Here is a 24,033-nt window from a genome sequence, read left to right as displayed (position 1 = left end):
TTGTGTAGACCCAGCTGGATTCTTATCTCCAACTAGGAAACTGCGTAGAGCATGAGAGGCAACCAGAGCCACTTATCCCACGAATTGCATAGAAGCATTCCCTCAGCTGCTGCCTGATGCATGTGCCAGTTAGTTGCCTGGTTCTCCCTAGAACTGTGAAATTTCACCATGCATGCATGGAAGCCTTTCTCGAAAAAGAAAAAAAGAAAAAAGAGAAAAAACATCCCTAAAAAATAAGGATCTATTTTGGATTTACACTTGAGATAATTTTAGAAATTGCTACCACTTGTCACTTTTTCCTAGATTTTTGGCCTTCGCTTCATAGACCCTAAATCAATAAAATCTATTTAATGGACACCGCTAGAGATCATTTTCACATTGATATTGGAGCTCTGGGATTCTCGAGGCATTTAGGAACCTTCAGCACAATCGACACAACTTTTCTAGGTAAGATTTTCTTTTCGAATCTTTTGGTGCTTTTGTTTCCTTGGCTTGTGAGAGTGTTATTTTGCCCATTTTATTCAATGACTGCTGGTGTTTTGATTTTTTTTAGATTTTAGAAGTGTTCTTTTGATTTTTTTATTTCCTTTCCTAAGCGTCGCATGCATAATCTAGTTTTTGCAGTAACAGTCGCAATCGCAGTGTCTCTCCCCAAAAGCTCTGTTTTTCTTCTGTTTGATTGATTCCATCGTTTGTTTTGATTACATGCACCACTATTCAATTAGATATGCACCAACCATCACACACACATTTAAATCTTCTCATTTTCAAGTCGCCCTTGGGAAAATCTGGGCTTCCTTGGCCCAGATCTAGCTCTTCCCGGCATGCACTACGGATTTATGGTTTCATGGCTCTGCCTTGGCTCCATAAATTGCGTAGAGGCTTCCAGTGTCTAGCTCCAACTTCACATTGTGCAATTCCAGGAGCCAATCCTGAAGTCTTTCCCATTGGGATTGTGCAATGCACAATTCCAGCCAACATCAAAGCTAGAGTGAACTGTGCACTGTGTAGTTCTAGTCATTAACAAGCCACACTGGACTGCGCATTACAAAGTTCTAGTCAACATCACCTCTCACTGACAGTTGGGACTACGCAATGTGCATATCCAGCTGACAATCTCTCACTGCTGAAAGATTGAATTGTGTAATCTTGCCCAAAAGTTTCGCACTTCGATGCATGATCGGTCCTTGAAGTGATTTTTTATTTTAGGCTAACATTTGCATGCCATGATTGCCCTCTTTGTCTACAGGTAAAACAGTTGTTGAGAAGCTTCACAGTAGTACAAGAAACATGGTTTCCAAAAGAGTTGGATCAAAGGATACAGTAGAGAGAAGCACTAGAGATGTAGTTGAACAAGTGTCAATGAGCTTTCCAGTCTATGCATACACACAATTCTTCATAGAGAAGGACATGACAATTACATGGCAATAAATTAAGGACATCTTCATAGACAACTTCAAGGAAGATCTGGAAGATCAACAGGTCTATTTCAACATCCATAATTCAGGTTTGTATAAGGTTGCATGCAGGTACCCCCACCTTCCCATGTGCGGATTAATTCACTGGATTTTCTCACATACCGATCTTGAGATGATGGCATTGAGAAGTTCCAATGGAACACACCTTGCTACCTTCAAGACATAAAACTATCATTAGATGTAACACTTACCATAGCCAGTGAATTGCATGGATGCACTCTTTTATACTCGCCAACAACAATTTGAAATCTAGAGACATAATGAAGCATTGGGGAAAAGATTCATCAAAGTTCAGGTCGACAAGACTAAGTCACTCAGGAAGGCCTACCAACTCTTGATCATATTTTCATGCCACTTGTATGGTCAAGAGAGCATGAAGACCTTTCCATAGAATTGGGTGGTTGTGTTGGATCAGTTGGAAAATGAAGGAATGCCATTCAACTGGTCGAATATGTCGACTCTTTAGCTGAAAGTGCTTGTGTCTAATGCTCAGAATCTGCCTAAGGATGAGAAATCAAGATTCTATATGTCTGCATACCTTCTTGTTGCAATATGTTCCCCACATCAGTTTCTTAGCATGGGTTGGACATGGACAATGTTAGAGGATGCTATGAATATTTATTGTAAGTTACTTTCTAAGTGAAGCTATTGATGAGTCATGGTGAGGCTATCTAAAAAATTCATCACCCCAGTTTACAAGATGATCTTTGAGCAGGATCCACCTTGCATGTCCCAAGAAGCAATGTAGGCATTGCTTAACATTGCAGATTGTTATGCCTCACCTGATGGTACCTTCATCAGGATGTTTTCCAGAGAGAAACCTCTGCATGTGTTGCCAAGGTTTTCCATGGATAAGTTGGTCATGTAAGAGGTTTCATATCACATCTCCATAGGGTTATCAGTAGGGTTTCACAAGAGGAAGAAGGCACCATGGCCTACTCTTCCTTTTAGAATTGGATTGTATGAGATCTGAAGCTTGAAGGATGCAGATGTCGAGGTAGAGGACTTGAAGAAGTTTGAGTTCGACACCAAGATTTTAAATTTGTATGATCCCCATTGCATATGCAAGAACCATTGTGTGAAGCTGTATTGATCCAGGTGGATCTCCAAACACCAATGGCATGGAAAAGGCTCAAAATTCAAAGTGGTGGAAAGGCGATTAACTTGACATCAGATCAACGTGCTCATCGCCCTGATTCCAACGGTGTGAATGACACTCCAATGTGAGTCTGGATGAAGGAGGTAGAAGCAGTTAAAGTTCGGTTGAATTTTGCTGACTGGGCAGGACTAATGAAGACACAATTTGGAATTTTTTGGCAAATGGAATCCAGCCAACTCTGGCTAGATTCCGGGCGAAATTGCTGCCTAGTTAAAATGAGTCCTTCGGTCAAAATCTGAATTTTCAAAAATGCATAGATTGTTTATATAACAAAAAAACATAAAAAAAGGGGGGCAGGCCACCAACCCTGCCACCCCAACCACATTGAAAGCAATTCTATTGGTGGAGGGGTGGTCGACTACCCCCGGCCCCTCGCACAAAACCAACAACATAAATAAGTGGGGTGGGAGACCATGACCCTGCCACCCCACAACCCATATAACAGAATGCATTAATATAGTGGGGGGCACGGGCTGTCAACCCCATCGCCCCTCCACATCACCGTCATAAAAATTCGGCAACGGAAATAGGGGGAGCGGGCCGCCCAGTTTGGCAGACCCACCCCCAAAAATTAGACTATGTGATATTTCATGGATAAAAGGGGAGGGGTGGGATTTGATCCCTTCGACCCCTCCTCAACAACTCTCCAAGTTTACCACTACACCACAACTGATTGTTGTGTAATCCACACACCGTTTATTATTTAATGTAGTTTATTAGTGCCCCCATGCAGAGGAGGGAGTGCACATAGTTTGAGGCAGATTTTTGCAGGAGGGCCGAAATTTCACTTTGTCAGATTGTGACAAATTTTATATGGTTTCAGCATTTCTTGACGCGACGAATGCAATGGTGTTGTCCATTTCTCCATCAGAGTTTTGCATTTTTTGGCCATTTTTTAGTATGGAGGTATAAAACTCTTTTTTGTAACTGATGCTTGTACTCTTCTTTCTCATGCCACTTAATGAATGAAGGCCTCCCCAATGATCGAGCAGGGCCCAAAGACGTAGTCTAAGTCAGATGAACTCCATTATCAAGTTTTGTTGTCTTCTTTCATTCTTTATGTGTTTCTCCTCTTCTTTGATGTGCACATTAAATTTCTTTGTTTAAGCTACAATTTATGCATGTAATTCTTTAATACATCTAGAAGCAAAAGATTTTGGATCAAGTGGTATCAGAGCAGGTCTTTTTAAATGTGAATTGCATGTTTGTATGCTAACAAGAAACAGGCTCTGAAGAGGCGAACGGAAACTAAAGTCTTTCGATCCTGAAGCGGGGCATGCACATCGAAGGAGAAACATGGCAGATGAAGAGGCTCGTCATGAAGAGGAGCGCAATTTCCGCAAAACCTTCTGTACAATGACAGAAAATTTCGGTCAGTTGCTTTCAAGGTTGGAGAAAGTAGAAGGGAGAAATCTAGAAGAACAAGGTTCAGTGCATGGAAATAGTGGAGAATAACCCCCTCCTTCTCCTTCCATGAGTGAAAGTTCTTCCTCTCATCACCATCATCATGGAAATTCAAGGGATGCATCTAAGAAGCCTTCCTTTAAATTAGATGTCAAATTTGATCTTCCCATGTTTAACAGTGAAAGTAATGCAGAAAAGCTTAATAACTGGATTAGGTAGATTGAAATCTACTGCAGGATTCAACAGATCGAAGAGGACGAGGCAAATATACAGCTGACCTCTCTTCGGCTGAGTAGCACCGCTCTCGTTTGGTGGGAGAGAAAATTACGAAGTAGTAAGAGTGTGGGTAATCTTCTTTCCTCATGGACTAGTTTCATTTCTGCATTAAAGGAACAATTTTATCCCTTGGGTTATAAACAAAAAGCCTTAATGGATTGGCAATACTTAAGGCAAGGCAGAGGTCAGGATGTTCAAAGATTTATAGAAGAATTTAGAAAGAAAACACTTAATTTGGGCATTGCACTTGACTCACCTGAAGTAGTAACTAAGTATATTGGATCATTACATAGTTACCTTAGACATTCATTATTAATGTTTGAACCAACTACTATTGACTCGGCCAGTGTAAAGGCCATCCATCTTGAGAGCAGGGGCAAAAATGAAAGTGATAATCATTTCAAGAAACCACCTTTCAAACCTCCAAATGGAAAACCCAAAGTGAAAGGAAAAGGAAAGGGGAAGAGGATGACATCAACCAAGAAAGATGAAGGAGAAATACCTTATTGCACTCATTGCAAAAAGGAAGTTCATGATGACAATCATTGTTGGAAGCTGTACCCGAAAAATAGACCAAAGAAGTATGGAGGAAAAGGCAAGTAGAAGACAATGGAAACTGTGCAGCAAGACCTTGGATCTGATTCTAGAGATGAAGCATTGGTCACAGCAGCGGGAACAAAAGGTACTCTTACACCTCATGTTAATTCTGAATGACATGAAGGAACTAGTTCAATAGATGAGTCTCTTCCTAATGAACGAAAGAAAATTGAGATATTTCATATTAGAGTTATCATAAATCATACAAAAGTGGAAACTCTATTTGATACTGGATCCCAAGAAAACTTAATTTCATGGTCCTTGGTAAAGAAGCTAGGCTTAGAAACCAAACCACATCCAAAACCTTACCCACTTGGATGGATACATGATAAAGCAAAACTGAATGTAACTAAGTAGTGCAAGGTTAAATTTGTGATTTCTTCCAAGTTAGTGGATGAGGTAAAATTTGATGTGATACCATTGGATATCTGTGGCATGGTGTTAGGGAGTCCATTTCTATATGATAGAAAGGCAATCTTCTTCCGTCATGAAAACAAATACCAAATCACAAAAGATGGGGTAGAATATATTGTAAGGGCTCACCAAACTAAAATGAATACCATCCTTGTAAGTGCAGGACAAATGAAGAGGTTGGTGAATTCTAGCAAGGGTTGCATGCTTATGGTTGTAAGGGGGGAAGATGCAGAATTATCTGATGCTTTCTAGGGTTGTGATCATGTGCATAAAAAGGAATTATGTGAATTAATTTCTAACTATGATGAGATGTTTCAGGAACCAAGGGGATTACCTCTAAAGATGGAAATCTAACATGAGATCCATTTGAAGCATGACGTTCCTTTGCCAAATATTGGCATGTACAAGATGTCTAACATTAAGATGGAGGAGATCAAAAAGCAGGTGCAGGAACTATTGAATCAAGGGGTTATCAGACCGAGAACTTCTCCATGTGGCTCACCGATTGTATTAGTGCCAAAGAAAGATGGCACATGGAGGATGTGCGTGAATTATTGAGCACTAAACAAAATCATGGTGAAAAATCGTTACCCTCTTCCCCGCATTGATGAATTATTAGATCAGTTAAAGAATGATATCTATTTCACCAAATTGGATTTGTGTAGTGGTTATCACTAGGTCCGAATTGCAAAGTAGGATGTGTGGAAAACCTCCTTCAAGACCAAATAGGGGTTTTTCAAATGGATGGTGATGTCATTCGGACTTTGCAACGCTCCAACCACTTTCATGAGGGTCATGAATGATCTCTTTAGACCTTTCATTGATGAATTTGTTCTTGTCTATCTAGATGATATTCTTATCTTCAGTAAAATTTGGAATGAACATGTATGCCATGTGAAGAAAGTGCTTGATGTATTGAAAAAAGAAAAACTCTATGTAAAATTGTCAAAGTGTGAGTTTGGGAAAACCTCTTTGGTTTACCTAGGTCATATTGTTGGTCATGGTCAGCTAAAAATTGATCCTTATAAAGTTGAAGCAATTTTAAATTGCCTAAGTCTACTAGTGTAACCGAGGTTGACAACTTTTTGGGTGCAATATAGTATTGGAGGTGATTTATTGCCAATTTCTCTATTATTGCAACAACTTTACACGCATTGACAAGTGTAAAGCAAGTATTTCAATGGGGAGGAAAGTAGCAGAAGTCCTTCAAAACATTGAAATAAAATATCATCAATGCACCGGTCTTGGCCTTACCAGATCTCCAATAGCCATTCAAGATCGAGACATAAGCCAACGAATATGCCATGGGAGTTGTATTGATGCAACAAAAGAAGTCGATATGTTACCATTCAGAGAAGTAGTCTCCGGCTGTGATAAACTATCCCAGTTATGGCAAGGAGTTATACGCCTTGGTCTAGAGTGTGAAAAAGTGGAAACAGTACCTGATCGGCAAGGAGACCATCATGCATATGGATCATCAACCCTTGAAGTATCTTCAGACACAAACCAAGTTGCAGCAATCTCATCATTTTAGGTGAATGGATTTTCTTCAGCAGTTTCATCTGGTAATAAAGTATAAGAAGGGCCTTAGCAACGAAGTGGTCGATATGCTATCTCACCCTCCTATTTCTGCTTCTGTTATTTTGCATAATGCTTCGTTATATTTTGAAAGTTATGCTTAACAATATGCTAACAATGATGACTTTAAGAAGATTTATGCAAAACTAACTCATGGTTCACAGGTGGACAACTATCACTTGCAGGGGAAACTGTTGTATCAACTTGGTAATTTGTGCATACCCACAGGAGAAAGGGTACATGTAATCTGGGAGGCCCACAGCTCCCTTATGTCTGGTCATTTCGGTATTGAAAAAAATTTGTGTCATGTATTGTTTTTGGCCTCATATGAAGAACATTGTGACTTGCTATGTAAAGGGATGTGTGATGTGTTCTGTTTCAAATCCCTCTAATAGAAAACTCAGTCTCTACACACAACTCCCTATTCTGAGTCATCCATGGGAATATGTGTTGATGGATTTTGTAGGAGGTTTTCCTTTGTCTAGAAAAAGTCACAACTATTTGTATATCGTCATTGACCGTTTTAGTAAGATGTGTGTTTTAATGTCTTGTAAAAAGCAGATCATTGCAGAACAGACTGCTTATCTTTTCTTTCAGCATGTTTGGGTCCATTTTGGGTTGTCCACATCGATTGTTTCAGATCAGGACTCTTGCTTTCTCAGAGAGTTTTGGACTAGCTTGTGGAAGATGATGGACACCAAGTTGAAAAGAAGCATGGCATTTCATCCACAAATTGATGGACAGACAGAGGTTGTCAACCTCACCGTGGTACACTTGTTATGAGGCTATTGTGGGAAACATCCTACGTTGTGTGATGAGCATCTTCCATATGTGAAACATTCCTACGATCGAGTAGTACACTCGTCTACGCATCATTCACCGTTTGAGACATGTTTTGGCTACCTACCAAAAGATCCTTTTGATATGGTCTTTGGATGGGAAGATGACTTTAGTGGATGTGATGACAGGGACAAAGCACAACAGTTCGTTCAAAGGATACAGTTGATTCACCAAGAAGTATAGTAGTAGCTGGAGAAAATTCAAGCTTGGTACAAGGCTTGACATGACAAACACCGAGTCGACCATCAATTTCAAGTGGGCGACAAAGTGTGGTTCCATATCAGCAAGGACAAGATGAAGGGAGAAGGGAAGAAGTTGTGACCAATTCGGTATGGTAGATTCACCATCTTGGAGAAGATTGGAAACAATGCCTTTCATCTCGATTTCCCAATATATATGCAAATGCACTTTATAGTGAATGTGGAGAACTTAAAGCTATATCAGCCACCATTGATTATGGACACTGAAGAGGTGGGCATAGTTCCTACAATTGATGACTTTGCACCAGAATATATCGATGAGTTACTTGAAGATATCATCCTTGATAGAAGAACCAGGACTTCATGACGAGGAGATGTGGAATACCTTCGAGTTGGTTTCAAGGGGATGCACCCTAGAAAATCAAAATGGCTGGAAAAAGAAAGAGTGAGGGAACAATTCCCTCACTTGCCAATTGACTGATAAAGATTTTGGTAGTCCAAAAGCTCCTCAATGGGGAGGATTGATCCAGGTGGATCTCCAGACACTAGTGGCATGAAAAAGGCTCAAAATTCAAAGTTGCAGAAAGATGATTAACTTGGCATCAGATCGAAGTGCTCGTCACCCTTATTCCAACCGTGCAAATGACACTCCAATCCTAGTTCGGAAAAAGGAGATAGAGGCAGTCAAAGTTCAGTTGACTTTTGCTGACTATGTAGGACTAATGACGACACAATTTGGACTTTTCTGGCAGATGGAATCTGGCCAACTCTGGCTAGATTCCGGGGGAAATTGTTGCCTAGTTAAAACGACTCCTTCGATTAAAATCTGAATTTTGAAAAATGCACAGATTGTTTATATAAAAAAAAAAATATAAAAAAAAGGGTGGCAGGCCACCAACCCCACCACCCCAATCCTACACAAAGAAATTCTATTGGTGGAGGGGTGGGCCACTACCCCCGGCCCCTCCCATGGAACCAACAACATAAATAAGTAAGGTGGGCAGCCATGACCCCGCCACCCCACAACCCACATAATGGAACACATTAATTTAGTGGGGGGCAAGGGATTTCAACCCCATCGCCCGTCCACATCACCCTCATAAAAAGGCAACAGCAGAAATGGGGGGAGTGGGCCACCAAGTACGGCGGAACCACCCCCAAAAATTAGACTATGTGATATTTCATGGATAAAAGGGGAGGGGTAGAATTTGATCCTCTCGACCCCTCCTCAACAACTCTCCAAGTTTACCACTGCGACACAACTTATTATTGTGTAATCCACCCACCATTTATTATTTAAATGTAGTTTATCAGTGTGCCCAGGCAAAGGAGGGAGTGCATGCAGTTTGAGGCAAATTTTTGCAGGAGGGCCGAAATTTCACTTTGTCAGATTTTAACAAATTTTATATGGTTTCGGCATTTCTTTATGCCACGAACACAATGGCGCTGTCCATTTCTCCATCAGAGTTCTGAATTTTTTGGCCATTTTTCAATATGGAGGTATAAAACTCCTTTTTTGTAACTGATTCTTATACTCTTCTTTCTCGTGCCACTTAATGAATGAAGGCCTCCCCATTGATTGAGCAGGGCCCCGAGACGTAGTCCAAGTCTGACGAACTCCATTATCAAGTTTTGTTGTCTTCTTTCATGCTTTATCTGTTTCTCCTCTTCTTTCATGTGCACATTAAATTTCTATGTTTAAGCTACAATTTATGCATGTAATTCTTTAATACATCTATAAGCAAAAGATTTTGGATCATGTATTATCCATGGATCCACGGGTCATGTCATTGTCCAGAGGACCCTTGGAGGTATTGCTGCAACTCCTCTAATCTCAATGAATCAGTCAGCATATATATAGAATGGAAAGCATCTCTCCAGGTAGCAGCACCACAACAAATAGCAACAACAACATCAGTGTGCATAAAACCGATGTCGGACAAAGGAAAGAGGAAGATTGTCGAGAACCTAGAGGTTGAGGAAAGCTACAATTTTAGATAAGATCCTCTTATTGAGAAAGTAGCTTTGGAAATAGAGGTGGAGAGGCAGCAATGCAAAAGGAGATTAGAACAGAGGAAGAGAGAGAAGCAAAGGTTGGAGGATGCAGAGAGAAATTTGCAGGAAACAAAGAAGAGGCTGAAAAAAGAACAGGAGCCAAGAAGGAGAGAAAGGGAAGAGAAAAATAAACATGAATAGGAGGAAAGGCAAGGCACGATGACATAGAAAACTATGCCTATACAGGTTGAGGACTTAGAGCATTCAAAAAATGAAGAAGAGGGTGAGCAGGTGTAGGTTCAGGAAATTTCTCAGCAGATTGAGCAGATGGTTGAAGCAACAAACATGGAGTTGGAACAAGAGGCACAGGACTAAGACACCAGCCTCATGCCAAGAACATCTAAGCTCACACCTCAGTCTCTTCCACCTCCAGAATCAAAACCAGTCCCAAGCGAGCAGGGATAGGTTGTGCTCCTTGATGATGATCTGATGATGGAGTTGTACAATCTGTCATTTGATGAGTCACAACAAAGGATTATACAGGCGCAAAAAAAGCAGCTCTTGAATGATCACGTGTCACCTACAGACATAGAGGAAAGGGTGGTTGTGTAATATGTTAGAAGACATCCAACTGCCATGGCCAATTCTTCTAAGGCTTATGCGGAAGCCACAAGTTCAACTGTCAAGTTCTTGTTAGTAGAGAATGATCGGATGGAAAAGGACTTATAAGAGGCCAGGTAGAGGACAAAGCAATCAATAGGGTCCACAATGGAAGAGATAAGAAAAGTGATACTTGCTGAAGTATTGACCCTTAATACCACCATGTGGAAATTGTATGAAAAATTTGTCACCGTGCACAAGGTTGTTGTCCATCTATATGATTTTCAGCAGCAGTGCATGAATATTGTGCAAACTCTCAAAGACAAAAATGTTATTATTACACATGTTTAGGAATGGAAAATGAGGTACAAGGGAGCCCCAATTTACTTGCACAAGATGATGAAGCCACAGGCAGAGCTAGAAAAAGCATAAATTCAGATGTTGATCTAGAATTATGAGCAACTCCCTTCGCTCATCACTAGCATTGATGCTTCCTATGCATGGTTTTTCAAGAGTCTGGATGTCATAGTGAGGACACACAAAATCCATTCAATCATATCCCTCACTCAAGCCATTAAGAAGAACCAAGTCCTGCTGGAGGTTGATGAGTATATGGAACAGTTGATGCGAGAGGCCACCAGTGATGACTTGCAGCTAAGTGTAGGAAACATGCCAAAGTACATCAGTGGGCCAACCACACTTAGAACAATGTTTCACATGCTCCAGGATGAGTTGATCAGAGGTTACAAAACCATATATCTGGAAGCCATGGAGGTAAGAGTATGTTTCTAGAAAGGCATCACCAAATAGTATGATGACGCAACAACACAATACCAAGCTTGGTATTAGTTTGTCACCGAATACCGTCAAGAGGATGTTGCTAAGTTGGTCTTTCCCAAGCTTTTGAGTGATGGTGTTTGTCTTCTTAGGTTTACTCAAACCTATTTTGTTCCACATTGGTATATGTGGAAATTGTATGATTATTTGTAAATATATTGTAAGTGAAATTCCAAGTGTCATTAGTGGAATGTGAACAGTCACTATGTAATGCAAAAATTTATTTGTAAAGGAGTTGAAGAGTCATGAGGGTAGCCAAAGAGTCAAAGGGGAATTTCAAGCATCACCCCACCCTTTGTTATATATAGAATCTCATAACTCACATTAGAGGCTTTTGGGAGCCAATATTTTGGCTAGGAATTGCTTAGAGAAAGCTTGGAGAGTATTGTGATTAGCCTTGGCTTCTCCACATTGTAGAGAGAGTACATCTCTTTGGAGGAGTAGGCGGTGTTGACTGTAATGTTCCATATTGGGGAAAGTGACTGTCAATGGTGTATGTATGGATGGAACTTTCACTTAAAATTATAACTGAGCCAACACTCTTTCATGAATATGTTTTTATTGTAGTTCTACTATTATGGTTACCTTAGCAATGTATGTTATTTAACTTACGCATTTTTGTGTGAAATATTTTGTATGAAATTGTATGAATCTTGTTGAATACTTGTTGTTGTATTAACCCGTCACTTTGGATTGTGGACTATTCCGCTTCCAGCCTGTGATGTCATTCCGCTCATGTGTTCCTTTCAGGCTATGTACTATTACAATATTCTAAGGGACACACCTCCTTTTCCCCTTTGTGTGTTATAACCCCCATGCATCTCACTTGACTTGCTGCAAGGTCACACACTTGCTTCCGACAAAGTTATCATACTTACCTTTACGCACTATCGCAGTCAAGGCATTGCTTTACTACCCACTGCTGGGAATCCTACTCCAAATGGTCTGAGGTCTAGTTGGTACTTCTTACTGGGGAAATCCCCTTGACGTGGTGGCAGGTTTAGCACCATCAACATTTATCTTCATCAATATGAATAGATTTGTTACGTGACGAAGATGTTGATGCTTCACAAAGCAAAACTTCACTATCAGAAGAATGCATGGATTTCAAACAAAAGAGTTTGAATGATACAAATTCACACTCTCCTAGTGATAACATATATCTTAAAGAATGAAAATTTCCATCCGAAGTTTCCCTCCAAAAAATTTCACCAAAAATTTTCCCTCAAAAAGTTTTGTTTGAAGTATTTCCCTCCAAAATTTTCTTCTACAATTTATTGAAAAATTTCTACTAAAATTTTCTTTTGAAAAAATTGACTCTAATTTCCATTCAAAGTTTCCAAAAAAAAATCGTTTAATACATTCCTTCAATATTAAACTAAATAATTTACTTAAATTATATAGCATTTACTAGACAATTGAACTCTTTTTTTAATTTTAATTTTATCTTTTTTCCCACATGTAACATAAATTGTTGTATCGTCATAATATTAACTATATATTAATTTTTATATTAAAAAAATTAATACCACATTCAAGAGAAGAATTCCATAATTTCCGCTATATAATAAATTTCGCTATCACTATTCCTCACATCACATCAAAAGTTTTCGAGGTTTCGTTAAAAATCTTGGAGCGATTCGGTGGAGTAGCTACATTGTCATGAACAACAAATTCAACGAGATATTATCACATTTCAAAGGTTATTTTTTCTTTTACTTCAACAATTGAATGAGGAATTTCAGGAAAATAGTTTGTTATATGCCAACAAATCATTTTTTTTTTAATTTATTTTCTCTGTCTTAGGGAGCAACTCAATTTATTAATTCAAAATATAGGAAATTTTTGAAACTAGCTAGACTTGAGTTCAAATCGCACTAAGTGAAGGTCTTAAACACCCATAGGTTTACTAGTAGTTATGTGTCAGCTGGGTTGTTATGTTCATGTGGGATACCAAACAAAAAACCCATTCCATCAAAAAAAAAGTAACATTTAGTTAATGAAATAGAGATTCGTTTTCAAATAAATAAATAAATAAATAATTCACATTGATCAGGCTTTCCTAATGGCCCCCTAGAAAGAAGGGGGTCACTATCTCACTGGCTGGCCCGGCCATGGGCGTGCCCGCCCATGACACGCTGCGATTGCCAGGTAGGATTGTTGTGTTGCGGGCGGGCACACCTGCCTGAGGCACACTACCTCGCTAGCAGGCATGGGGCTACTGTGTCCGAGGGGGCCAAGATGCACCCATTGGTAACACAACCCCTGCCTATCAAGGGGATGATTCTCAAAATCATCCCTTGGCTTGCCAAGGGGTCAGGGGACAAATGTAGAAAAAGCAATTAAAGGAATGGGTTTTTTTTTATACCTTGAATGAAGCTAATAGCCCACTTGTCATGGGGGTCGATGTGCATGTTTCTGTTCTTTTTTAGTTTTTAAATTTTGTTTTGTTTTGTTTGTTTACTTAAGATATTGGTTTTTCTATATATATATATATATATATATATATATATATATATATATATATATATATATATATATATATATATATATATATATATATATATATATATATATATATATATATATATATATATATATATATATATATATATATATATGAAAATGACATCAAGGAAGGTTTCTAGGAATCTTTCCAGACCAAAGACAATAGTTACACCATCTAAAGGTGGAGTGGATTCTCAAAAAATACTACTAAATGATCCCGACCTGAGATAATAACTAAAAATCTAGCAAGTGGCTCCTCAAAGGAAAAGAAGTTGGTTTCTTACTGGAAGAAATCACAAAAAGTGAAGCATACATAATTTGCATGGTTTTTTAAAGATAGATAAGGTGATGAAGATCTACATATGTATCTATATCCATGTATGATTTACGATGGTGGAAGTTATGAGGTGTTGGGAAAATTACTAGACATATTTTTGATACCAGATACTAAAAATTTTTTTGTACATACAAAATCACCCAAGTCACATGACAAGATTAGATATCTGTTTGCATTTTCAATGTATGACACAGTGGATGATTCTACAAGGATATGTAAAAAAATCATAAACGACATTGTACAAAATATCATAAGTATTGTTATTTATATTTATGTGTTTTGCATTATTGTAACTGTATCATTATATTTTTTATAAATTATTTTTTGTTGACATAGTATATTTTGTTTGACAGAATTTTATTGAAGATCTTTCAATTTTGTTGGGAGAAATTTATTTTTAGAGCGAGATATTATGAATGTTGTTAGCAATTTCTACTCAGGGTTAGAAGAAGATATGACAAACAAGAAAAAAACACTTTATGATGATACAAGAATACATCCAAGGGATCAACAAAGTATGCCTATAGTGGACAAATTTAGCAAAGCTAGACATGAAACTTTTGAAGATGAGGAAGTTGAAACTAAAGCAGATGCTGAATAATATGTTGCCATTACTGAGGATGAGACTAGAACTAATGTTAGAAAGGAGAAGAGTCATAAAAGATGAAAATAAAAAAATGCCCAAGAATGTCTCCCTTCTATTTGATGATGAGGAGATTGCTTATGTAGAAGAAAATATGATAACCGAGAGGAGGAGGAAATTAAAGTTTAATCATTCGCAAAAAATCATGGCCAGTAGTAAATATCCTAGTGAAAACTCAAAATGAAGCAGGGAAATCATTACACCAAGAGCTAATTTAGATTATGGCATTATTAAAACAAAACAAAATTCCATTCAACATCAGTTGATGAAGACAAACTTAATTGAGGGTGGTCGTACATTTCAACTTAATGTCAGCCAAATCTATAAGCCAAATGAAGGAAAATTTAAATATCAAATTAGAAAGCCACACCACTTGCATGTTCACAACTTGAAGACGTTAATGAGGTACAATCCATATGCTCATGTGGTTGATTATGTGCTTCTTGTTGATCCAATTCAAGTTCCCAACAAAGAATCATTTGATAAGTCAAAATGTTTTGAATACAAATATTATGTACCTGGGGGGAACCATTTTGTAGAAGCTCAAAGGCAATTGATGGAGGAATATCCCAATCACTCGTGTTTTGAAACAATGAAATGTATCATTTATGTTGGTTTAATCGATACAAAAGAAAATTTATTGGCATGGGATCATAATACAGATAATGAGTATAGGATGTCTATGAATTTCAACCAAAGGGTTAGATTTATTCATAATGAATTTGAAGAAAAATGTGGTGGGCATAAGACAAAGGTTTCTCTATCCGTTTAGAAGGAATGTTGTATGGAAACAAGTTATCAAATTGAGGAAAAAAACATTTCAAAAGGTAGCAAAGTAAATTCTGATATATTTAGAGGTATGGATAAAATTTCCGAGTTGGAATTTACAACTGGAGAGATATGGGAATTGATTAATGATATTTTTGACATGTGGGAGAACAATGGAATTAAAAACCAAAAGGTCAAAAAGTCTAAACCATTGATATGTAGCAGAAGTAAATAAGTTCTAGAAGATATGAATGTCACACCTTTGAGAGCATTTCAAGGAGTGAACGATGAAAAAATTATCAAAACAATATTATTTCATGTGAAGTCAAGGTAATTATCATTGGAAGAAATGTGTGAGGAATTTCAAAAATAAGTTTGTTGAATTATTTTTACTTATTTCTAGCTTATGAGTTTATTTTAAATATAACATATTGTTGTTGGTAGTATTTGTTATACATATAATTATATTAACTTTTTTTACTTTATTTATTGAGTCACAAGGTTTACATGAGAATACAAGAGAAAATGGTTAAATTGTTTAATGAAGATAGTTGGGATGATGTTGTATGCAACTACCCAGATTCAAGTTCTACATCAACACTAAAATATCTTTATCTTGCATTTAAAAATGTATTTTGATTTATATATTCATTTTTATTCATGTGTATGCTATTTTTATTTTATAACTTATGCATATATTTTTTATTTCATTAAACATGAATAAGGATGCAAATGGAGCACCAAATAGTTTCAGAAGCTCTATTGAAAAAATTAAGATGGAAAGGCTGAGAAAGAAACGTCTTAGTAATGTTGAACTTGATCCTAGTCTTACTCATTTCATTTAGAATGGGCTCAAGATTATCCAATGTCAAATAATACAAGGTGATTGCGAAGAAATTGCAAAATTCATACCTAAAAGGGATTATTCCCTAGTTATTTCATAAATTCCTCATGGTTTCAATATCCCAAACATTTTGTATGATAATGACCCTTATACTTATCAAGATCTTATTAAAGTGGTTGCAGAATTTGTAGAAGTCACAACATCACCATTATGGAGATTCGTGACATTTCATTTAGACACACAATTTGCAATGTTATTAACAAGCTTCAAGGGAAAAGAAAACTCAAGGATGTAGCTTACATGGTAAGACATTGAAATTCTATGTTTGATTAATGTTAAAAAAATCATTTATGTACAAGTTAACTGAACTTTTACTATTTCATGTTATAGGAAAAAGTAAAATCTTATTAATCATTGAGATCAACCAATTATAAGTGATTGTAGGTTCATCCATATTGAAAGTTGGACAAAAGATGATAGCTATAAGCCTATGCTTCTTAATTTGGTAGATGGAAAGAGTCATAGCCAAGTACTGGTTTATGATGTTGTTGAAAAAAAACTAACATATGAAAATAAAGAAGAAAAATGAGAGATAGTTAACATTAATAAAAACCAGGTCATTGATTAATTATCTTATAGATTTATGTTCCAATGAAGGAGATTGGGTTTTGGATTTTTTCTCAGGATTAGGTAAGTTTTATTATATAAAATTGAATTTCAATATCTTCTTTGGGTTTTGGATTTATTCTCAGGCTCAGGTAAGTTTTATTATATAAAATTGAATTGCAATATCTTCTTTTTAATTTTTATGTGATTATACTAATTTACTTCCTTATTTATTTGTGCTTGATGATTAGTTACAACACTAGCATGTTGCCTACAAAAAGGAATAAATTGCATTTCCATTGAAAAAGACCCACTATAGTGCAAATTTATTAAATAAAGAATTAATGCTCTTCAATTTCTTCTAGATGCAATGTGTTGTCACTCACTGCAAAATGTATTATCAGCTATCCAAAGTGCAAAAGAGCAGAAACATTTGTAGCCATATTCCAAGCCATAGAAGAAATCAAAGTTAAATCAAACCCTCTCCATTGGAAAGTTCTCTAAACAAGATTTCCAATGGTATGTGGAAGTCTAAAACTAGACTTATGGATCAGAAGATATGGCCTATTGAAGTTGATGGCTTTTGTCACCTTTGAAAGGAAGAAAGAAGAGCCTATCGGAGATCCCGATATATCGGTGATTGCAAGTCAGAGATCCGTACATATCAATGATTGCAATATCGAAGGTCATGGCATATTGACACATCAAATATCAGAGCTTCGATATATCAGAGGTCCAGCAGTGGAGCAAAGCGAATCAACGATCAATGATCATCAATATCAAAAATCGGTGATTAGAGGTTTGAAAGTACATCACAACAGCAAAGAAATATCGTTGATTAGTGACCAGTGATTAGTCATATCATGGAATCGGTGCACTGATGGGGTGACAACTCTAAAATGTTGTGATATTGTGAGTTGTGATATGTTAGTGTTAAAGTGTCGGGGAGGGCCAATTACGAATAACAAAGAAATTCAATGCAAAACCAAGGGTAGGCGAGCCTTTTCTCTCTCCTCTAGAGGGCCACATGGTGGAATACCATTGGTCTCGATAAAGCCATGTGGCATCTGATGTCATCATGATGTGGAAGTATAGAGGACACGTGGCATGCATATCTAGCATTTCCAAGGGTCATAATGGGCCAAAATAGGGTGACACATGTCACCACTCACAAGGTCACATGTGGAAAAGGATGACATCATCTAGTAGATCAATGATCGAAGGATGAGGAAAAGAATTTGATCAAGTTTAAACCTTCAATTTAAAAATCTGATTGAAGGGCTCTGATACAGGGGCTGGCATGTAATCATAAGGAGTCAAAGAACCAAGGGCTAAGCACAGAGGGTGATCAACGATCAGCAACCGCAAACAGTGCGATATTGGTATTTTATAGAGGAGAATATCGAGGTTTCTTTCAATATTTGTTGGCTTATGGGGCCTGACCCAGATTCGGAAGTGATTTAGCCAAGAAAATCCTGGTACTATAGGCCCTTTCGGAAACAGTCCACGGAGCGTGGACTGATTTCTAACCCAAAGTAGTATGGGAGGGTGATAGAACCAAGTTTCTGCACCCTGGGGATGTCTGATATGTGGTGATTGGTACGTGGTCCAACCTTCGCACTTACTGTGCTACACGCACCTGCGGGCACCCCGTGCCCTGTGATACTATCTTCGCGAAGTTCTAGTTGCAGCGCGACCCGTGTTATTTACCCACGTCTTCCTTAATTAGTCTCCATTGGCCGATTACTTAGATTAAATTCACATATAAGCATTCATATACATAATTATCAATTGCGCATAGTAAATAACAGAGTAAAGTAATGCATAATATCAACATACAGATTCAAGAATAGATGCACAGAATAAACTTCTTTATTAGCTTCCAAATCCAAGTACAATCCTACTTACAGACCCGACTCTACCCTGCACACTTAGCTACAGGGGTCCACACACTCAGCTACGGACTCTACTAGGCCTCTGCGCACTCAGTTGCAGATCCTCTTCCTACTACTATGACCCAATAAACTTCACCTTTCACTCTATTCTTTTACCATGCCTTCACATCTATCTATTGCTTGATTTTCCAAAAACATAAAAACTATTTTTACACTTAGAGCCTCACTCTATTTATACAATCCCATGGTACGCAGACCATGGGTAGGCCGACACAACTTTACATTATTTTACAATTCATAGGGTGGACAACCCTATGACTCATCCTAGACTTTCGCGCTCTGCACCCGTACTTCACGGAGTCTTACAATAAAATGGACCAAAACTCAATTTTTTAAGCCCCAAAACCTGCTACGGGGGATCCGATGCCCAACAGGCCCCCAACACATTCATTATGACTCGTCCTGAGTCACTCTGTTGGTGTGTCGATCTTTGTGTGGAGTCCATCCAACAGGTCTCGTGTAGCTTGGGTGTATGCGGCACACTGTTCCACTATCTATTGTACTTGTTGCACACGTATCTCTGAAACTTCATCAGTAGGGTCACATTCTTTTCTAACCATATACAGTTCTTGCATTTGTGCCAGCTTTCCTTCAATTGTAACTGTAATTGTGAACACTTCATTGATCCATGGTTGGATGCACGCTTTAAGCAGGGCTTCTTTTTGTCGCGCAGCATCTAATTGGTCCTTAAGTGCCCTTACTTTCTATAGTTTGGCAAATCGTTGAGTAAGGACAATTGTCTGCACGGTCCCCTGAACACTATCACACTTTTGGATCAATTACCGGAGAATCCACAGTTTTAACATTTTTGTACCAACGTTTCAAATCCCAAATGGGATCCATCATCACACTCTTGTTGCAACTTCCGCGCCTCTGTCTCTAGGAATTGTAGGTTTGGATCTTCCTACAGGTATGTAAACATTATTAGTGCTTGATCCAGCATCCCAGTGCAGTCCTGTAGCAGTTGGCCAATTTTCTCCAACCCTATTTAAATAACACGGGTGCGCTGCTCTCTGACCTCTCGGGGTGTGGAAGGTTGTGCCTTCAATTGTAGCTTGGAAATCTGTAGGTTTAGGTCCAATTGAACCTTCGCCATTTCCTCCCTGGCCTCGTAGACTCCGGCCGCCAATCTGTGGACCCGCTCTACTGCTGGTAGCTCTGCTGGCATGGCCAACTCTGGGATGCTCCTACACGAATCCTCTACTGTCTGCTCCAGTTCGCGAGCCTGTGCAACCAACTCATCATGCTGGAGGCTGAGTTGATCCATGTTGATTTTCTGCTCGTTCAAGACCCAGATCGCATGGCATTCCTTGGCACGGAGCTCTGTGATGACCCCATGCTGTAACTGGTACAGGGTTTCACATGGCAGGGCTGCCAAGTTTAAGCCGATGCCTTTCATGCTACTCATCACAGCCCAGTCAACCTCGCTTGCTGCTGCTAGGGCGCCTTCGGGAAACATGAAAGGGTTCTCCCTAAGGGCGTGTAGCACCTGTTCTGCCTCTGTGGTTCCTGCTGTGATGTATGGATCCATTGTACCTTTTTGGGGGGACTGTACCTGTAAGCCTTGTAGTTGCATGTTGAGCGCCCCCAACAAAGTGTTCTGCTCCATCCTCATTTCCTAGAGTGTGTCCTTTGTGACCTTGCGAATCATTTCTTCGATGTCAAATAGATCACCTTCTATGAGTGTGATTGGCTTGATGGACATCTCTGTCACCTTCACCTTCTTCCTGGTAGTTGTTTTCTCAGGGACGTGCGGCTGCTTGAGTTGGGTTGATGCTGAACTGGGGTCCGCGCACTCTTCTGTCCTGTCCACTTCCCCTATCTGCTGCCTTGTGGAAATCTCCTGGCCCTCCTCAAGCTCTTTTGTTGGCGCTATTATGGTTGTTTCCATCTATACCGCTGCTGCTACATCGACCGTCTTCTGCTATGCGACTGCTTCTTGTTCTTGGCACCTCTTTTCAATTAGCTACGCATCCTTATTCCTTTGTTGGGTTGTGGCCCTGTCCATTGCTGCCAAGTCCAGGGTGCACCATTTCGGAGGCCATGGCTCCTTTACTACGAAGATTGCATCATTCATTGTGATGAACGAAAGCTTCACCCATTTCTGCCTTGGATCCTGGTGTGCCTGGATATACAGGTTATGCATATCCGCCTTGAACTTTGCTGAGCTTTGTAAGCTGTTATAAACCGTGGGAGATAGGTGCAGCCTTTGGTTGATCCACATTCAGATGCTCACCTCCATGATCACCCAGAACACCTTCATCTTGTGAATCCTCTTCACGTCTTTTGCAGCCCAGAGTGAGGTGTACCTCGTGGCTTCGGGAAAATCATCCTCAATACTGGGAAATTGGCTATCCTTCGGCAGTTCCCCTGTAACCAACAAGATGGATAAGAGCAACCATGCATAGTGGAAGGTCTTACCCTACTCCTAGGCCTCCTTGCAGTTCGTCAAAAACTCCTCATAGAGGAATTGTGCCCAGTTGAACTGTACCCCCTCCGCGCACTGCTCTACTAGCATAATCACAAACGTTGGTACTTCATCAGCTTAGCATTTCCTCATCAGCTTGCCGGCCAGCAGCTGGTTGGCTATGTGCATAACCTTGTCCTTAATGCTTGCTATTGCGTACCCGAACTTTTTCTTTTCTAGCTTATACTTGGCTCTCATGGCTTCCGCGAGGGCCAAGTCACTACTTTTTCCCCCTATGGCCACGCGGTCATGTCCTTTAAAGGGTAGTCAAGAAATTCTGTGACTTAGGTTGGCCGTGATGGGAATTGGCTCCTCCAACCAGAGATACCAATCATGCACCAAGCACAACAGCTGCATGGTGACAAAAATGGTGATGGGCACACGATGGTAGTGGGGTATCCATTGCAGATGGAGTAACCCAACCTTCTCCACACCGCGCAACCATTTCTGCTTCATTAAACTCTCTGTGGCTAGGTGTGAAAACTTCTCGCTGTCGGTGAGGTCCTAGTCCTCGAACTTCATGGTAGGTATTCATCCCAAAGGCGGACCTTCAAAACTTATGCCATCTGGGAGGAGTGGGGTCTAGAGCGCACTCTTCGTGGCCTCCAAGTATTTCGGTATCTTGGCTTTCCCTTTCCACGGGGGGACATACGTAGGTAACTTTGTTACAGAAGGCATTGGTGAGACATCCTCTACCACATTTTCTTGTGCCTCAATTTGAGTGATTAGAGCTTGCAAGTCTTCCTCCTCTTCATCTGATTCAATGGTGACGGATTTTCCCTTTTCTGCCATTGATAATTTGGCAAACCATGGGTTTCTTGGGGATACACAGACTAGGCCTATAGTCTGCTTATCTTTCTTTGGTTGCAATGTTCATGGTGATTCTGGAGCTTTTGGTGCAACTGTCACCTCCGCGGGCTCCTCTTGGGACATATGGGGTTTTGCGGTATCTTCGACGAATCGCACTCTTGTTCTGGCGGCAGTCTTCATGTCTATCGTCAAAGGTGGTAAGAGTACATGGTGCTCATTGCTCTGTAACTACTCAATTCTCACACAACCAAGTGTTGCCTCTGTCTAGCCCTAGGGATTTTATAGCATATTTTGAATTTGAGTTCGATCATTCCCCCCACTTTTGAGTCATTAATGCCTTCCTGGCGGCAAATCATCCTAAATCTAGCTCTTAATTCGTGTCTTGATTGCTCGCCGCCCACTCCTCTTTTCCTTAAATTGGACATCTTGTCATGAACAGTGACACCAACAGTCACCTCCCAGCCTACCCGCATGACAGCGCAGTCCCCTATGTGTAGGCGCGACCCCTGTGACATACTGATCCTGCGCGCAAACTCATTATCGTGCAGTTCCCATACATACTCTTTTATAGTCACACACTCTCTTTCAACTGCTTGGAGCACTGAGACTGTGCTCCCTATGGATAGTCAGGTGGTCACACCACCTATGCAAGGCTTCAATTCACCTTCCAGCTTGGTCCAAGGGTACCCCTCAATTACCCTTGTGACAGTCGTCGGCGCACGTTCCTAATTACGTAGTGTACTCCCCTAGTTTCTCTGTTTGGCAAGGTACGGTTGCATCCATGTTAGCAGAACCACAAATTCTCGACGACAATCTTCGAATGCAGTGGTATGGCTGCCCATATCTTGTCTTGTCATTCTACTGATGTGACATACTTGCGCGATTTTGGTTTCCAGTTTTTTGATTTGCACGTCCATTAACATTCTTTTCTTCCTCAGTTGTACTCGATCTTCTTCGAGTTTGTGAAGTTTAAGGTTCCCTCACTGAATGGCTTACTGTAACTGCATAATTCCTTCATCTGGGTCCTTACGTACTGTCCCACCTATGAGAGCTATTGCATGAGGATCCCTTTGTTCCAAAATTATGGTCTCAACTCTACTCTTCAGCTTCAAAATCATCTCCGCGCTCAGGTTTTTGCACATGACCCTATAGGCCCATCGAACCATTGGTATGCGCAGTTCCCAATCAGTTCGTTTCACCTAGTGAACCCTGTTCAGGACTCTGCATACTTTCTTAAATCCTTCTACATGGAACTTTTATGGTGCATGTTTCCTTTCCTATTTATGCGTCCTGTTCCAGTTTTCAATCCTTAGTTTGGGGTGTGCATGTGTGGACTGCATAGCCCACATCTGTACCCACCTACATAGGTGGGCGCGCAAGCTGCTCCATCCTGGCTACCCGACTTTCGTTCGAAGCTAGGGGATTCCAAACCATATCCACATCATCCTTCTACATCCACACCAGTCCTGAAAGTTTTCTTGATGTGTACCCCACCATTGTGTGGGTGTTGCGCACAGTGCCCATTTCAACGCACTGGACCGCTGCTATTCTGGTATTGCACTTTCAAATTTTCTCAAGAATTCATCCACTACTGTCAGTCCATCATATGTTGGCATCTCTCATGCCTCTGTTGTCATGCAATGCAATGATCTAATCATCATGCTGCAATTCAGCGTCGTTACTTCGTGCAATCAGTTCTACCAATGCTCTACTTCTT

The sequence above is a fragment of the Pinus tabuliformis genome, chromosome 1_2 (assembly GCF_031772625.1).
Source record: "Pinus tabuliformis cultivar Carrire ecotype Pingquan chromosome 1_2, CPIR1, whole genome shotgun sequence".
In the NCBI taxonomy this organism is placed as follows: Eukaryota; Viridiplantae; Streptophyta; class Pinopsida; order Pinales; family Pinaceae; genus Pinus; species Pinus tabuliformis.
The sequence above is the reverse complement of the archived record's forward strand: the minus strand, read 5'-3'. Positions refer to the sequence as shown.